The sequence below is a fragment of the Triticum urartu genome, chromosome 2 (assembly GCF_003073215.2).
Source record: "Triticum urartu cultivar G1812 chromosome 2, Tu2.1, whole genome shotgun sequence".
In the NCBI taxonomy this organism is placed as follows: domain Eukaryota; kingdom Viridiplantae; phylum Streptophyta; class Magnoliopsida; order Poales; family Poaceae; genus Triticum; species Triticum urartu.
Window position 1 is genome coordinate 686,721,240 of NC_053023.1, and position 19,126 is coordinate 686,740,365.

The 19,126-nt window shown below is 44.1% G+C and overlaps 1 long non-coding RNA gene and 2 pseudogenes across 27 annotated transcripts; 2 read left to right on the plus strand and 1 right to left on the minus strand.

Annotated features, from left to right (window-relative positions):
* Positions 1 to 275: 275 nt before the first annotated feature.
* On the plus strand, positions 276 to 7,711 carry LOC125539741 (annotated as a pseudogene).
* Positions 7,712 to 9,977: 2,266 nt separating this feature from the next.
* LOC125539742 lies at positions 9,978 to 17,246 on the minus strand. Of its 27 annotated transcripts, none has more exons than XR_007297002.1 (11): positions 16,710 to 17,245; positions 16,322 to 16,465; positions 16,004 to 16,104; positions 15,737 to 15,820; positions 15,349 to 15,432; positions 15,164 to 15,258; positions 14,689 to 14,768; positions 13,342 to 13,440; positions 10,773 to 11,749; positions 10,379 to 10,521; positions 9,978 to 10,191 (listed from the first exon to the last, which is right to left on the minus strand). It is a non-coding gene; the product is annotated as an uncharacterized LOC125539742 (long non-coding RNA). The 27 variants fall into 27 exon arrangements; XR_007297003.1 differs by having other exon boundaries at positions 10,773 to 10,874; positions 10,997 to 11,093; positions 11,708 to 11,749; positions 14,689 to 15,432; positions 16,710 to 17,244; XR_007296987.1 differs by having other exon boundaries at positions 10,773 to 10,874; positions 10,997 to 11,022; positions 11,708 to 11,749; positions 14,689 to 15,432; positions 16,710 to 17,243.
* Positions 17,247 to 17,941: 695 nt separating this feature from the next.
* Positions 17,942 to 18,567, plus strand: LOC125537888 (annotated as a pseudogene).
* The last annotated feature ends 559 nt before the right edge of the window (positions 18,568 to 19,126 follow it).

Consider the following 19,126-nt stretch of genomic DNA (forward strand, 5'->3'; position numbering starts at 1 on the left):
CTATAGGACCACTGCTTATCCTTTATTCTCTTCTCTAGGCTCAGCTTCCACAAAAATACTTTGTAATTGTCATGTAACACCATAAGCTCGTCTTTTCCATGTGGCTGACAGCTAAGTTATGTCCATCAGTCAGTCATACAATAAAAGTGCGACTGTGGAGCCAAGACTTGATCAAGGACTTCCATAGTTCCATGGCCGTGCGGACCCCACCTTGAGCTTGCCATGAGGGGCCTGTGCGTCAGTTGAAGGGATGCTAGTGTTACCTGGTAAAGTTAGCTGTTTTTTGGTGCATTGTTAGACTCTTCTCATTTGCTGAATTGCTGCCTGCCTTTTGGTTCACTAAAACTCTCCTTTCCTCTGAGACCATCTGTTTGGTTTCTCCGCTGTGCAAGGCCTACCTTTGCTCCTGCCGTTGCTGTGCTGCCATAGGTGTGCCGGGAGAGATGTCGGGGTTGCTTGGCACGGTGGTTGATGCAACAATAGGATGGCTGGTGCAAAGCATCCTTGACAGCTTCTTTACTGGACGTATGGAAGCCTGGACTCGTGAAATCGGGCTTGCTGAAGATGTGGAGAAGCTCAAATTTCAGATGAGGGACGTGCAGATGGTTCTTGCTGCTGCCGAGGGAAGAAGGATTGACAATATGCCTCTGGCCCTGTCACTGGATGATCTCAGAGAGCTACTTTATGATTCAGAGGACGTGATGGATGAGCTTGACTACTACCGACTTGAGCAACAGATCACAGAAGGTGCTTCATATTTCTCTACTGTTCCATTTTTATTGCTTTCAGTTTCTTCTATGTAGGCGTAATATGTAACCAAGAGTAGCTGAATATCGTAGGCATCACCTCTCAGATTATCTCTTGCTTAATTGTGATCTTTTTGAATTCAGCTTTTGTTAAATTTTGGAACTTTTATTAATTATTAGCACTTGCATGATAATATTTGCTTTTGCTTAAGTGGCTTTCGTTTGCTTGTCGCCAAATAACTGAGAGTTTTCTTATGCAGGGAAAGGTTGTAGTGCTCCTACTGGTACTAATCTTGAGGGAAGCTATGTGTCTTCATCCACTCTATCTTCTGTTGTTAAATCAGTATGCAGTGCCACAAGCCAAATAACTGACTGGATCTCACATGGCAGAAAAAGGAAACGTGAAGAAGAGGGGCCTGCTCATTGTAACATGCTGCCTTTTGAGATTAAAGATAGCATTTCCAAGAGGATCAATGTAATAGTGAATCTTCTATGCAGTAATAGCAATTCTGTAAAGGGGGTTCTTCAGCTTGAGAACTTGCGCACCATGGCAACATCAAGTAAGAGTCAGAATATTGCCAGGGATCATCGCATGACAACTTCTGTTCCGATTGAGTCTAAGGTGTACGGAAGAGATGCAGAGAGAGACGAGATAATAGATCTGTTGATAAAGGGGGGATCTAGTGATCTGAATGTTCTGCCAGTGGTTGGCAGTGGTGGTATTGGGAAGACGACGCTTGTTAGATATGTATACCATGCTAAAAGAATTAAAGATCATTTTGATTTGCTAATATGGGTCTGTGTATCCACTAACTTCGATGTAGTGGGGCTAACACTTCAGATCCTAGATCATGTATGTGAAGATAGACCATATGAAAAAAAAAGCAGTTTGAATAAATTGCAGGAGATACTTCAAGAAAATATTAGAAACAAAAGATTTCTGCTTGTAATGGATGATATGTGGGAAGAGAAGGACAGGGGTGGATGGATTAAACTCTTGGCTCCATTGAAAAGTAATAAAGTAAAAGGTTGCATGGTACTAGCAACAACCAGAACAAAATCAGTGGCAAAAATGATAGGAACTATGGATGAAATCACATTGACTGGTCTGGATGAGAAGGAGTTTTGGCTGTTTTTCAAGGCATGTGCATTTCGCAATGACAACCGCGAGCACCATCCTAGTTTGCAATATATTGGGAAACAAATTGCTAAAGCACTAAAAGGCTTCCCACTAGCTGCACAAAGTGCTGGTGCACTTCTGAGCACAGAAGTTAGCTATCAGCATTGGACGACAGTTCGGGACAAACGGAAATCTCTTCAAGGATATGATGATGATATTTTACCCATCTTGAAGCTCAGTTATGATTATCTACCAGTCTACCTTCAGCGGTGTTTCTCATACTGCTCTTTGTATCCAGAGGACTACGGATTTGATGGGAAAGAATTGGTCCATGCCTGGATATCACAAAATTTTGTGCAGTGCAAAGATCCTACCATAAGACTGGAGGAAACAGGGCATGAATATTTGGAAAAATTAGTGGATTTGGGCTTCTTCCAAAAGGATGGCTCACACTATGTTATGCATGACCTAATGCATGTATTGGCAGGGATGGTTTCATCAAATGAGTGTGCTACTATAGATGGATTGAAATCCGGGGCAATTCGAGCAAGTGTTCGGCATTTGTCGATCATAATTGCTGATTATGATAAAGATGAACATGTCAGCAATTCTAGTGAGAAGTTTGACAAAATACTTCAGAAGGTGTCTTGGCACAAATTGAGGACATTGATGTTGTTTGGGCGAAGCAGCATACATTTATCAGGGCCATTGCGTACTTTATGCAATGAGGCAAAATGTTTACGGTTGCTAAGTGTGACAGGTGCTGACATCAGCTCTATATACAATTCGTCAAATCTATTCCATCTTCGCTATATATCAGCATACAGAGTCAGCAACCCTGCGTTTCGTCAAGCTTTGACAAGATGTTATCACCTTCAAGTACTGGATGTGGGCATTTCGGGCAATCTTGATGTACCTACTGACATGAATAATCTTGTGAATCTGCGTCATCTTATTGCTCATGAGAAAGTGCACCACGCAATAGATTGTGTCAGCAACATGACCTCTCTTCAGGAATTAAAATTCAAGGTTCAAAATGTTGGCAGTTTTGAGATAGGACAACTTCAGTCCATGAATGAGCTTGTATCACTAGGAGTTTCTCAACTTGAAAATGTGAAGACTAAAGAAGAGGCGTGGGCAGCCATGCTGACACACAAAGAGTATCTAGAAACATTGTTCTTGTCATGGGAGAATAGCAGCATGAGCCTTCAACCTGAGGCTGCAGAGGATGTGCTTGATGGTCTTCAACCACATCAGAACCTCAAAACTCTAGAAATAACTGGATATGGTGGTGCTATCTCCCCAACCTGGCTTTCCAGTGCCTTTTCAGTTACCTCACTGCAGATACTTCATCTGGAGGAGTGTAGGGAATGGCAAATTCTATCTACTCATGGAATGCATTCCCTTAGGAAGCTGACATTGATCAGGATGTTGAATTTAATGGAACTCTCAGTTCCTTCCTTGGTAGAGTTGATCCTGATTGGCATGCCAAAATTGAAAAAATGTACCGGTTCTTGTGGAATGGATTTGACTTCCCATTTAAGTGTTTTGATGATCAAGAACTGCCCTCAACTGAATGAGTTCACTCTTTTCCAGAGTTACTCTTCTTTCGACGCTGAGCAGAAATCCTGGTTTCCATCTCTCAGCAAACTGTCCATCGGGCAGTGTCCTCATATAATCAAGTAATTCCCTTCTCTCTAATTTTTCATGTTCATTTGCAAATTGTTGGACACTTACTTTGATAAATGATGTTGCAGCAACTGGCCAATCCTTCCACTAAGAGAAATGGGGGCACTCAAGGAGTTGGGAGTTGATGGATCTGCATGTTGTCAGAGTGTCAGTTCCTTCTCTGGAGAAGTTGGTGTTGACTAAAATGCCAATCCTGGAATATTGCAGCAGTCTAATGACTTCTCCACCTCTACAATCTTCACCTCCTGAAGGAGATCAGAATGAATTGGTGTCTAATCTCCGTAGACTCACCATCCATGATTGCCCATGTTTGATAGTGTCACATCCTCTTCCGCCTTCTGCTCTGATTTCTGAGTTGTCCATCAGTGGTGTCGACACTTCCAACAATGAGGATAAACTGGAGACATTTCACTATCGAATCTAATGAGTTGTGTATGCTGGATGAGAGTATCTTGGCATTTCATAATCTGAGGGGTAACATTGTTTCAAATAAGAAGCTGTCCAAATCTGATCTCTCTTTCAAGTGAATCTTTTAGCCAGCTCATTGCTTTAGAGACTTTATCTATACATGAATGCCCTAATCTTACTATGTCAAACATTATGCCAGAGGTTGTCCAGGAAAACAGCACATCTACAAGCAGCCTTGTCCCCCCATCTCTCAAACGTGTCAACATTAGCACATGTGGCGTAACTGGGAGGTGGCTATCTCAACTGCTTTCACATTCGCAGTCCCTTGAGGAGTTGCTGTTAACTGGCTGTCCGCAGATAAAGTTTCTATCAATTAGTCAACCTAGAGAAATGGAAGGGACCAGCAGTTTGGTTTCAGCAGTGACGACCTCGGCCCAAGATGAACATGAATTGAAACTGCCATATAATCTCCTATGTTCTCTCAAGGCGCTATGCATTCAGCTAAGCCTGGATCTGGAGTTCTGTGGGGGTTACAGAGACTTCGCAGGATTCACCTCTCTTACGGACCTAGTCCTTTTTGGTTGCCCCAAGCTGGTCTCATCGTTGGTGGGTGAAACAAAAGATGATGGTACCATGGAAGTTGGATTACTCCCACCAGCACTTGAAAAAGTTACTATCAGTCCTCTCCAAGAAAGCCTGCGGTCCTTCACTCCTCAAGGCCTTCTCCACCTCAAAGAGCTAAGTCTCTTTTATGGCCCATGTTTGAAGTCTGTACAGCTGCATTCCTGTACCTCCCTAGTGGAGCTAGGGATCACGGGGTGTGTCCAGCTGGCTGTACTGGAGGGTTTGCAGTTCCTCACCTCTCTCCGAAGCTTGGATATTGAGATGAGCCCGGAGCTGTCTTCTGCATGGGATCTCAAACTGCAGGAGCAAGAACAGGGTGGCAATCAAATTCAGCTGCTTCCTCCGTCCCTTGATAAACTTGAGATCAGGGCTCTCACGGACAGTGTCCAATCCCATCTTCTGTCCTGCCTTCCTGCCATCACCAAATTAGCGATAGGGCGTAGTCCAGAATTGACATCTCTACAGCTGGGATGCTGCACGGCACTAAAAGAGTTGGAAATTGAAAAATGCGACTCACTGGAGTCCATCGAGGGCCTCCAATTCTGTAGAAACCTGAAATACCTGAGAGTATTTAACTCCCCTGGCCTAGCTTCCTTTTTGGAGCTCGTGTCGCACCAGCAAGGGGCCTCTGCGACCTTGTCTGGACTGGAAACTCTTGAGGCCAGTGACGGGTCTGTCCTTTCCAGGTCTTTCTGCAAACAGCTCACATCTCTAGGACTCCTACAGTTCGGCTCTGAGGCTAGTGAATGGAGAGGAGAGAGCTTGGTGAGCCTAACGGAGGAACAAGAGGGAGCGTTACAGCTTCTAACCTCCCTCCAAGAGCTTCAATTTCGGAGATGCCAGAATCTCTTGTCACTTCCTGCAAATCTTAATAGCCTGACCTCCCTCGAGACATTATCTATCATACATTGTAAGAGCATCACAAGGCTGCCAGACATGGGCCTCCCAACTTCTCTCAGATCTCTCAAGTTATTCTACTGTAGTGAGGAGCTAGCCGTGCAATGCAGAATTGTAGCAACAGAGAAGCTAAGGGTGAGGATTGATCGTCAGGATGTGAATTAATCACCTGTGTCTACTTCTAAGGTACACTTTTGGAGCATTTTGCCTACATAATTAGTTTACATGCTCACCTTCTTGCTAAATGCAATTCATTTGTGCGCCCGCAGTGGCCTGGCCAGCACATTTGTGCAAGTGCCACATACCCATTTGGCTTTCCACGAGCTACCTGCATGATGGATGGACGCAGGAAAGCATAAGGGCAAAGTGGTAAGTCTTTTTTGTTTATCAGGGGCATTATCACCTTTCACTCTTTCTTGTTTCTCTTCTAGTTGGTGGCTGGCCGTGAGCTATGCTAGAGCAAAGCCTTACCATAGTATGCTGTTTTGGGTGATTTGTTTTTATCCTGATTAGTTTCTCAGTGGCTCAGGGATGTAGTATTTGGCGATATTATTTCTTCTCGGTTACTTTCTGATTAAGTGATGAAAAGATTCCAGTATGTTTTCTGGTACTTAATCACGCATCCCATCTTGTCCAGTATTGTTAATCAGCCCCTCTGCTTATCTGATCAACACATATTAACGCTGTTAGCTAGGCTCTCCTCTCTTGCATGGTTCGATAAAAAATGCTGTTAACTAGAAACACCGTAATGCACCAATGATCTTGCTCGCACAAACAATTTATCATGCCATCCCTTCCTCTGCTGTGCACTAATTTGGCTTGTATTTTCTATTTGTAGTTGACTGTTCAGCATGAGATATGATTTAAAAATGTAGTAGAAACATAAATATACTAGTTACTGTATCATCTGTCTCGTGATGCAGTTTCGCTGTGAAAAATGGACAGGCAGTTAGCAATAGGTTTGTTACTAAAGTATTCTTATTTTGCTCCAGGTTTGTTATTCAGTAAAACCACACAGCGGACTGCTCGAACCAACCTCAACCAGGACTACCTGATCCTGATGACTGCACATTAATTTGCTGGTCGCTCGACTCTACCATTTCCGGTACATTCTGTTTATTGTTTGATTATCTTCACCTTCATTAACACAGGCACCTTTTCCGATTTCATCTGCCGTACCTTATGTTCATGTATTTGCCTGTTTTTATATGGTGGCCATTTGTTTCAGCTCCCGGCCAAGTATATCGTAGTAAAAAAGGAAAGTGAAGTTCCGAAAGATGTTTACTTATAAAAATGAAAAACAGAACTATACCACAGCAGCGAACTGTATAAAAGTGTATGTTATGAATCTGACATCACTCCAGGACTCTGTTAGCCTGGACTCCAGTACTCTGACATGACATAACTCTGTATAAAATTGTTGTAAAATCCCCATCATCGTTTTTTTAACCTCTGTTAGCATGGAGCCTGCAACACGCTTCTACTATAAGTAGGATGATTTTACTGACGAACAACTTTGATGGTCTCAGGTATGGATTGGCAGTTGGATCATGTCCATGAGAAACTGAAGAAGGTACAACAAATCAGTCAGTGACGATCTCGTTGAAGAAGTGGAGGCCGAAGTCAGGGGAGGGGGGGCAATAGCAGAGGCAACTCATACCGCATATGGACCTGCCGGAAGCTAAATGAGTCAGATCACCAACGCACCGTCTTGTTTCCCTTCCTCCATCATCTGCTCAGCTCATGGCCTCCTCTACTGCCTTCTTGCTTCTCAGCAGTGCATTGGGTGACACTCAGCCCGTGCCATCGATGAATCGATGGAGGTGGATGTCCATGGTGGGGTCGTCACCGAATTTGACGTTGCTGGAGATGTTCTTGTCGAGCTGGGCGAAGAGAGCCTTGTCACCGTTCATGTAGTTCGAGGCACCCGTGTGGAGAATAGTGGAGATGCTAGGCCTTGTAGAAAGCTTTGGATAAGAAGATAGGAAAAGAAGCAGCCCTGTTTGTATAATGGGGCAACAAATATTTTCCCAGCTAAAGTGCTACCGTTTGTGGAGCGAGTCCTGATTCAAGATGAGAAAGTAGAAATACAGTAGAATGACAACACCACTCAGTAATAGTTGAATTTGTACTACTATGCTATATGCGACCTTCTGTGTTTAGATTCCATCAGCATTTCATCCGATTGAGCATTGCTGGAGGGTATTGCCAGCAAGCCCAAGTGATCTTCTTCCCCAAAATTGTACCTACTACCTAGCGATAAAACTTATGTGTATACTTTTGTTAGATTATCTCCATCCACACTTGGCCATCAGTCTAGCCACCAAATCTTGCTAGAAAAGATTGTGGTTTGCAGAACATGATAAGATCAAGACAAGGACAGCAACCTAACTAGTACTCACATTATCTTACCTTTCGGTACTACAGAACTTACATGATAGACCGTCATTTGAGACAGTTCAACAAAACAGTTGTTGATAAAATTATCTGAGACAGCACACCTGTGGCAGTTTTCTTGAAAGCCTCCTATGGTAATTAAGTTAGCCGAGATGATTTGTAATTTGAACTGGCAAGGTTTTATGCCCTCAACCGAGAACCCCCACCCTCCTCCTAGGACCGAAGACCTAGTTTTCACCTTAGGTGTCCTTCTCGCCGCCCACCACCGGCGCCATCTTGGTAGCCACATCCGTGTTGTGGCGGCTGGCGGCAGGAAGGCACCACCACCTCTTTAGCAAAACGACTTCTTTTACGGCATTGAGTGACACTCAGAGAAATATCACGCGGGGGCATGTCTACCCAAATGGCCTTATTGATACTGTTGTTTGCGAGGCTAGGCAACATCTTAGACCTCTGCCAGGTCTGGCGCCGGGTCAACGACCCCACAATGTTAGTGGTGGGAATGAAGGAAGTCATGGTGAAATGTATGTCGAGGTTATGTGCTTTTTTTTCGAAAAGAAGGATAACCCCTGGCCTTTGCATCTGGACAATGCATGCAATCATTTTATTAATTATTCATAAAAATCTTACAAAGCAACACATCAGGTAGTTTGGAGTAGTCCAGGCCATGGGCAGCCCGGCCCGAACGGTCCGACCCGACCCAGCCCAGCCAGACACTGCTCCCGGGGTCGGGCCCGGGCCCCGCCATTTTCGTGATTTACTAAAGGGGCCTGGCAGGCTTTTACACGTGCGGGCCGGGCTTGGGCCTGATTTTCTAGGCCTGACGCCCGGTCCGGGCCGGGCCCCGCCGTTTTCATGATTTACTAAAGGGGCCTGGCGGGCTTTTACACATGCGGGCTGGGCTTAGGCCTGATGCCCGGGCCGGGCCGGGGCCGGGCCGGGCCCGGGCCTGGGTTTTTTTGCGTCGGGCTTGGCTAGGCCCGAACCAAAGCCCGGCCTGGCCCGAGAGATGGCCAGGTATAGTCTGGAGCCACCATCTTGGCAACATCTGTCGCTATTCCTATCCACTTGATGAAGGGGTACCGATTATCCGAGCCGAATAACAAACAGTCATCACACCAAAGCCTAACATCTAGAGCTGGAGGCCCCAACCAAGCCGTGTTGCTGGTGCACACACCAGTCGGACACACTCTCAGAGGCCGTCATCACCGTATTCCACCGATCCATCTCTAGAGCAGGCACTGACGCATCGACCTTATCGGGCCTGCCATCGACGCCACCAGGACGACAGATAACGTCACCATCCTGCACGTATCTATCCACACAAACCCGTCGTCGAAACTCCGCAGCGCCATGCCACCGAGATCCATCATTGGTCTTGCGGTAGATATAACACCGATCCTCCTCTTGTCCCCTCCAGTCAGCACTTGCTCCAAAACGATGCCCCAGGAGGGAGAACGACACCAAAGGCACCATCATCGTCCGATCCAGTAGACCCAGATCTATGGTTTTCCCCGGAATATCCCGATCGAGTTGACGTAACCATTCTAGCGCTCCGCAATGTTGCCTTTCCAAATTTTAAAATCAATCTTACAGTTTTCAGAAACTTGATGGTCAGCTATCCTAGATGGTTGCACGGTGCAACCGTCTACGATACAAATTTCACCATCTAGGATATAACACATGCATTATGTATGTTAGCGTCGGTTGCCAATTTCCTAGAGTAACGGGTGGTACGAAACTGTAGGTACCAAACTGGATATCTATGTTAAGTTAGTGGGCCAGGAGAATGTATGGTGTGCGTCCTCCTCTCCACATTTAATTGATCAATAACTAGTTACTAGCCATACCCGCGCGACGGCACGCCGCGTCCCATTGATACGGTACATTGTATACTTTTTTGTTGGCTCATGTAATAAAAAGTAACAGCTCCATATGTGTAAGTTTGTAGTTATAATCTGTAGTACAAGAAAGCAAGCTATGGACAAGAACAATTTGGAAATGATACATTTATTATCACCACTAGATGACCCGGTTGCACCAATGGCGCAAGAAGCGAATTAGAAAGAATGTTAGTAGTGAGTAAGCAGGAGATGTAAATGGAAATATTATGCAATGTGGATTGTATTACATCATGTATTAACCACAAATCATGAAATCACCACCTCTGTACTAACAACCAACATTTTATCATAAGGAGTATCACAGGAGTGTTTACTTGCACATCAGGAGTATCACAATTACAACTAAAGAGGCATTGTCCTCACTGTTGTCCCTGAGCTCCACGCCTCACAACTTCTTCCTCCAGCTCTGCACATGACCCTCAGTTACAAACCTCGTCCCTCAGCAATTAGACGCCAATAGTTTACAAACTCCCATTTCCCATAGTAGATTGATTTACATGGCTACTCTCACCAATGAGAGGACCAAGCGCAGAAAAGATTCATAACTTTTGGAAGCAAACAATTATAGAGCTATGAGGTCTCTGAGCACTTACCATGCCTAATCGCATGAATCCAACAAATTTGCCAACTCAAATGCTACAAAGACCAAATGATGGTGTGAGGCACCTCACCATATACCATCGACTCTTACAATGATAGATCCATAGATCAGCGAGGATATTCATAACTGCTTCACCTAAGAAGGCCAAGATGCCATACACACAATTAGAGCCAAAACAAAACCTGAAGCAGTGGAAATAGCCATCCACTTGCTGTAGGAAATAATGAAATAACAAGCAAGAAGAAAGCAAAATGATGTCAGCAATGTATCAAACAATCGTACTGAAATGATCAATACACAAAAAAGGAAGCGATCTCTAGTTGTCAACGCACTGAATTTAGCAAAGGAAGATGTACATATAAATGACATGGTGACTAAATAATTACCTTAGATCATCTTAGGAAATGTTCCAGCAAAGAAGCCAATGACTTCTCTGTATCACCCATAGCATGAATTTTTCAACTTCAAATCGTATGATACCATGGACTCTGCATATGTTGATAGGACATAATAATTAGCCACAAAAAGAAGGGGTACGGATAACACATCGAAACTAAAAGCAGAGAGCAAATTTAATGCTTACAGCAAAGCATGGGCACAGATAACTTACCGGTTCATCTGCCACTACTTTATTATCTACAAAGAAACTAAAAGTCAAATGTACAACTAAATCAGGAATAAGAACACCATAAAACACTGGGCTTGGTCTGCATGCAAACCATTAATCTGATTGGAGATGGAAAATTAACCAAGATCGGATAAAGTCTGAAGGTAAGATATACGTACAGTCATTCAAGTAAATAACAGAAAGGTAACTACCAGATCATCATCTGTTCTAGGAACTCTGTATATATCTGTGTTTACAATATTTGGCAACAAAACTGACATACGAGGTATTTCTATTGACTAAAATAACCCATCTGTTGCAGAGCACACAACTTTTAGATACCTTTGATGAGCAATAAGATCTAAGTTGGCATAGAAATCAAATGCATGCTCAATCAAGGACTTTATAAATGAGGTAAAAACAAAGGAGAACACAGAGCTTATATTGACAACCAGGCAAAGTCTAGTACCTGGCCAATGCCTAGTAGTATGATGGGATATTACCCAATTGGAAATCATAAACGAAAAACTGATTACAAATAATAATGATATAATATTTATAAAAATTAATTCAAGAATTAAAATAAGCAAGCCCTGATTATACGTGAGTGCATACCAAAGTTTTGTGAGGTTAGGCAAGAATAATATTAATAAATTCAATAGTTTAGAAAGAGTGAAGAACAATATTAATCAATAGAAAGAGCGAAGAAATTACCTCCTTCTGTTCAGTAACACCGCCATGTACAAACCATATAACCTGCAGATTTCAAAAGAAAAATTTATGGCCTCATAAAAGTTGTGGCAGTCTTAAAAAGTTGGATCGTGAGATCCAACTTTTATATAACAAGTAATTTATATAGCAAATTTCACACTATATATTCTTTCTCATATCTTTTCTTAATGTCCGGTAACTCCATCCATATAGTTTATATAACAAGTAATTTGCATTCACACCCTCAGATCATCACTCTGTATAGGCAACAACAACTACCAGCCGTACGACACACTCTGTTCTACTAAACATGTCACGCATGGCTGGTATTCCAAAAGAGAGCAGTCACATGTGAAGAGGAGTCTCACTCAAGTAGGAGGTCATCATGTTGTGTTCTGTTTCTGGCCATTAGTCTCTAGGATTCATGTCCAGACTCCAAATTCCACTTTCTTGTGTATGCACAAAGGACAACTAATTGGACTCTGCATCTATAGTTTTCTGCTTCAACAGGTTAACAAGATTCATGTCCAGAATCCAAGTCACAGCTTTCTTGCTTATGTAGAAAGAGGGAAAGACAGTAATGCTCCATTGCCTTCTAGATTTATTACATTTAAAAGCTAGATAGTAGAGCCAGTTCCTACAGGTCAAGTAAATTCTACGCAAATAGTGCCCTGTAACCAGTATACACACACATTCAGACAAAAAGAAAAACATGGACATAAAAATTGTTGCACCCATGATTTCTACTGTATTGGCAACATCCATCCATTTATCTCTGTATATCCATGAAAGCAAGAGTCATCGTCAAAATGTTTGTCCGTTCAGCAAGCGAGCAGTTACTACAACGCTTCTATTGCCCACCCCTACTTAAATGATTTGAAGAGATTATGTCATAGGTGGTTCCAGTATGGTCTTTTAATAGGTTAATAAGTCATTTCTCGATAAGTTGATGCTTCCATGGTCTGTCCTGTGCACGGTGGGTTATTAGAAGACAAATATATCAAAACAAAGTGAGTATTAACCACACAAACACACACAATTTTGATATGAATAAATACGTGTGCACTAACACAACAATCACAAAGGATTAGCATATACCTTATCAGACCAAAAAGGACAGTCTTTATAACACCAAGTCACAATAAAAGAAATATAGTCTCCACAGAACAAAGAACTAACGAGGACCTTTTACACAAACTGAAGGTAGCATTAAAGGTACTAATTAACCCTGGGCATATAATAACATGTAGTCAAATAGCTGAATCAAGGAAATTTGATAGTAAGAAAAGAAATGGGGGCGTTCTACAACCATAGCTACAGTGTACATAACAAAAGTTAGCTGCTTGGGGAAAAAATGGATGCACCTTAGCTCAAATAACTTTTTCTAAGTTGATTATGTGCCAATCAAGAACATGAAAGTGAGTTAACAACACAATTGTATGTAAACAGGGAAAAAATCATAAGCATCAAAGAGTGTTGACGTACAAAGATCCTAGTATCGCATTTCAGGAACACTCATAACTTGGTCCATTCCAATGACCTTGTACATCCGATAAAAAAACTCCCAGCATGATTGCTGAGAACGGTTATCCTTCTTAACAAAGATCTGTTCAAAAAAAACATTAGAAAACACTAACCTTCACAACAGATGTGAAGTCATCATCCAAGATTATAATGTTGGAGCTTTCTTTAGCAACTTCTGTCCCTGACATGCCCATTGCAAGACCTATATCAACCTATACAACAGATCAAGCATTAGATACGAGAATAAAACAAAAGCTTCTGCAATATCAAGATAAATATATTAGATATGTAGTAGACAAGGCACATTCCGACCTTCTCTGAACTCGGTTGTATTAGTGATACAATGGAGTACCAAGCCAAATATCAGGATACATTTATGCTTATATCAAATATCCACAAAATGAACAATATGAAAACACATTCCTGGCATATATTATGGGAGTGTCTAATCAACAGACGTCTGTATTTAATTTTAGTTCAGGCCAGATTTTTGCCCATTGTCTGGTTGACTTGTGTACATACTTGTTTTCGCTTCATACGGTAGTTTTGGAAAAAAATCATCAAATTTCATTTGGGGCTCAGGTCGGGACTTTTTTCTCACAGTTTCTAGCGTCCTGCCCAGCCCAGATTGCGACGCAGCCCTCCCCAAACCAAAAAGAAGTGTGAATGAGCAAGGCAGGCAGAGGGGTGGCCTGTTGATTCAGAGCATCTGGCCCTGCCGCTTACATCGCCAATGCACCTGGGCAATTGACCAAGGTACCTCCCTCTTCCCCTGACTCTTCTATGATCCTACGTCCACGTGTAACCATTTTTTGAATGATATCTAGTCTAGAACATCACTGAACCGAACTCCATTGAAACTGAATTTTAGTACAACACCCGTGAAGTCCTACAAACCACCGCACCCTACTAAAAAGTTCCAAACAGCAACAGCAAAGCTAGTTCACACTTGGGGGGGGGGCTACATTCGGTGAATACTAAAAAAGAAAAGAAATAAGACTGAAACTGAGACCTGGGTGCTGATCCTTAGGGGTACTAAAGACTAATAACTGAAATGTATTGATCATCAGGTGTACAGAAGATTAAGAATCTTTGCAGCAGTTGATAACAACCCACGGAATAGTGGCAACGTGAAAATAACCACATTTAACTAAAGAGTAAATGACAACGACTACGGAAGTTTTTTTGAAGAAATAACTAAACTGAAAACGAAACAGACTGAAAAACGGTGAAACACTGAACTGTATGACTGAATTGTAAATGCATAAGCAAAAAATGAAGGGGGGAAAGGTTAGTAATGAAAGAAAGATAAAGTGAAACAATAAACCAAAAGATAAAACATATTTATCACATTATACAAGACTTACAACTGAAAGAATGAAAATATACAAAGAACATGGATAGAACAAGAAAGGGGGGCTAAGCAATCACTAACTAAGCAGCCACAAGGCACCACTCACCATGTAGCAACAGGAGAAGCAACTTCCCATTCCAGCGGCCCAACCTGCAATGCCTTCTCGCCAAAATTATCATGGACAAACTGAAAAAAAGTGAAGAGTAATCACTGAGATACTGAAATCGACATAGCGAATAACAAGACTGATAAATGAAAAATGATATGAAAACTGGAAAATGATTAATAGCAAGGCAAATTAATTATAAATTATAACTGATGAATGGACAATGAGGATTATCGATACATAGTGATACTAACAACTAACAAGGCTGAAAGTAGAGAATACATGGATGTTGATGGCTAAAAACACTACTAAATAATAAAACATGGAGACTGAAGACTGAAAATTGACGACTGATGAATGAAGAATGAGAAGACTTAATACTGAATAAGAGGTCGTCACCATGGAAGCTCAGAACTGAATAACAAGAAAATGAATAATGCAAAAAAAATTGTAGCATAAGGCAGATATAACCAACCTCAATTTGTGAGACATCTACATACATAGAGCCTTAGTGGTAATAGTATTTTTGTGAGCGAAGAAAGTAGTGAAATATGCCGCACACAATGTTCTCTGCGTGAAATTTCAGATCTACATACATAGAGCTCATAGCAACACAAAAATATAGAATTAACAACAGACGACGCCGACCGACGGGGATACCTTGAGATCTTTGTTGAGCTTTCCAACAAGTGCCAGCAAAAGGGTGGTTTTGCCACAGCCCGAGGGTCCATGACAAGCGTCATCCTGCATGCATTGCACAAACAGATTGGCATTGCATCGATCATTTGCATATATACTGTACTAAATTACTGATGATGGGGAAGGAAGGAAGGAAAGAGGTCAGTAACCCAATGTTACGCAAAAGTTCTTATTAATTGGTTAAAAAATCAAACCACCTTGAAGCCCCCCGTTGTTAAAAAATCTCCCAAAATGATGCTAGCTTATTTTCACATGCCTGGGTTACATTTCCAATAACTAAAACAACATGCACATATCAAGCAAGACAAAAAAATTAGTAGGAACATAAAATCTGTATACTCAGGCTTACTTTCGTAATTGTCATTCATAGTGTGAATAATTTGTATGCCTTTGCAGCAACTTCAAGTTCATCTTCAGTAGTTTACATCAAGGTCTAGTATCATATCAAAATAATATTTCAGACTCAGTACTATACAAAAATACAACAGACTATTGTATCCACCAAAAGATTGTCCAATTTAAAATTTATAAATCGAAACCAAAAGGCAGTAACTTCATGAGTTGTGATCTATGAGCACATAAATATCTCAATAGCAGCTGAAAAGAAGTCACGCACAGCTTCTAACCATATGTATACCGGGTGGACGTCTTCGCTTCGTGCAAATCTTTCTGTCTTTTTGTGGCCATCACAACTTCTTCAATTTTTCGCTTTAAAACCTACATGGAGCAGGCTGCCATAAATATCTTCGCTGTTAAAAGGATCATAGCAGCTCAAGAAAGTATAGCTATAATTTCACATGGCCTAATTATAACAGTAGACAGTCTACAAAAGAAAGATCATCCGGACATTTTATCAGGCTGCTAGTGTTCATTAGCTTGGGCATGGATACATGTGATAAACAGCAGGAAGGAAGAAGGATAATGGGCTAGATACCTGGGGGGCAATCTGCTATGGCTGGAGCTCAAGGCCAGGTGCCGTCAAGGAAGTTGAGGCGGAGAAGATGACGACCAAGTGTGTGCGGATCCTCGGCACATCTCTGCCTCGTCCAGCCCCGAGGGCACGCACTACTCACTGAACCTGCATGTGAACCAACATCAAATTGGTAAGACACATATTTCAGATAGGTGGGTGTCCAAGGGGAAAATTTGTGAAACACGAAAGTGCAGAGAAGACCACCACTACCCACATCATCAGAAGTAAATCCCCTATTTCCATACAACCAATCATGTTACTTAAATCAAGTATCACCACCACAATTTTTTCTGCAGGTATGAACAAGAAAGAATACAGTGAAGAAAAATGAGCATGTATGACCTTTTACCTTGCTATATTCAGACTAATTTGGTGAGCTATCAAGTATGGAAGGAGAGAAGCAGGTTCCCCCTCCTCTGGTGGCCCCTGACCCATCACCAGCCACCATCCTTGCTGCTGCTTCCCTCACCTTCGTCCTCCTCACTCTCAATTGCGCGGATCCGGCAGCAGATCCTCCTCCGCGATCTGGAGCGATGGCCAACGAGGAGAGCGGCAGAGAACAAGGCCGGCGAGACAGGGAAGAGGAGGGGCTCGCGGCAGGGGCCTCCTCGTTCGGCGGAGAGAGGGGGCTTGGGGAGGTCGATGGCGAGGGTGCGCTAGGCCATGGCGGCAGAACCCTAGCCCGAATCCTAGCGGCAGGGGAGGGTGGAGACTTTGAGCACCGGATCTGTACGGAGGGTTGGAGGCGCGGATCTTGGGGAGCTCGGGGGCGTGCGGCGGCCGGAGCCGGCCGGCATGGGTAGGGGCGATGGGGAGAGAGAGGGGTTAGCGAGAGAGAGAGAGAGAGGGGGGGAATCTTTCAGCAAAGATGTGGCAAAATCTGGGTTACAGCCAAAATAGGGGCAAATTCTTAAACTGCAAAATAAGGTGTGGCAAATCCTCAAATTCCCCCACAACTAATCCCATGCAGAAGACTGCTTCGCTCCAAAAACTCGTGCCGGTGCATGCCAACTGCAGAAGCGAATCATAGACCAGCCAATCCATGCACCATTACAGTGCAGCACATCATCTCCGACTCTCAACTAATCAGGAACTAAACATTTTCTCCCCGCACCTCACAAAAAAAACATTTTCTCCCTGTGCATGATGATCTCGGTGGGCCGGGTACGGCAACATGAAAGGACAGATAAGTGGAAGCGGCTCGGGCATGTCCGTCATGGTCACCTCCGAGTCAGGTCAGGCGGAGGAGCAGGCTTGCCAGAGCGTCGACGACGGACTATCGGAGAGCTGAGGGGGGACGTGCATGAGAGAGGTAAAGGGAGAAGACATCACCTTGATTTGGCCGCTGTAGAGAATGCACACAAACCTGCACCCGCACCCTCCATGCATCAAGCATGCACGCACACACACATACACCTAGCGTTTCATCACAGAGCCAAGAGAGCGAGCAGGATGCAGCCGTCCTGTGCTCAGCATCCTGCAGTTGACGCTCGCAATGTAAATACTTCTTGCTCAATATTGGGGCTGTTAAATACCCGGTTACTATTAGTACAACTTATGATAATCAGTGGACAATTGGTAATGGCGAGCAGGAGCACGACAGGCGACACTAACCATGAAACGAACAATTGCAACTACACTGTGTGACCGGGCATCCTCACAAACGCGGCCGCCGCGCAGCAGCCCACCACCGGTTTCGTGCTCCCCGGGCCAGTCGCGCACCATGGCCGTCACGAATGGCTGGTCCGACCGCATCTGGGGATGCGCCACCGACGATTGTGGCTTTGGCGCCGTCGAGTGCTCTGGACACGGCGCCGCACCACCGGCCACACTGGCCGATTAATTCTCACTTCTGGCGGGGCCGACGACTTCTACAACGTGAGCCTCGTGGTCGACTACAACATGCCGATGGTGGTCGCGCCGCCGAACGCAAACTGCGAGCAAACGGGCTACCCCACCGACCTGAACGGGTCATGCCCGCCGGAGCTCCGAGTCGTCGTGGCCCACGTGAAGGTGGCATGCTTGGACCTGGAGCGCATGTGAAACGTTTGGGGTGGAGGCGTACTGTTGCAGCAGCGCCCACGACACGCCGGCGACGTGCGCTCCCACGGCCCCTGTGGCTCTTCAAGGCCACGTGCCCGCGCGACTATAGCTATGCCTGTGAGGATGGGAGTGTCTACAATGGCGTCCTCGTCCTCTCACAATAATCGCTACTCTACTTCTATCGCTCCTTCTCTTCTCTGCTGCATTTCCACCGCGGCTACATCGCAGATGCTCGCATCCTCTACCACGACAACCGAATTATTGGCTTCCCATCATCAAGGCACATGATCCCTGCGCGCTGGCACCAGGCCGTCGTTGACCGTCCCCTATGCCTACGCGGCCGGCTAGGTCATGGCGCGCTCCACGCACGCCGAACGACCCGACGTGCAGGACAGCGCTGCTCTCCAGCTTCTGCGCCGACGTGCTCTTCAGCACACTCACCCGGCCACCGGTGAGACAAATGGGGGGTGGATGGTTCTCAGCCGATTTTCACTCTCTGGAAAAGCCACAGGAGAAGCACCTAGGCCTTACGATTTTAGCATGGCGATGAATCAACCAGAACCATCGACAGAAGCAACAATCCAGAAAACATGGTCAAAGCGGCACCGCCAAAAAAGGCTAGGCATCTCGTACGTGGATTCGGCGGAAACAAACACGCGTGCAGAGGCAAACACACATCAACCCACACGTGCCTTGCAAGTCAACGATGGCCCACATACAACA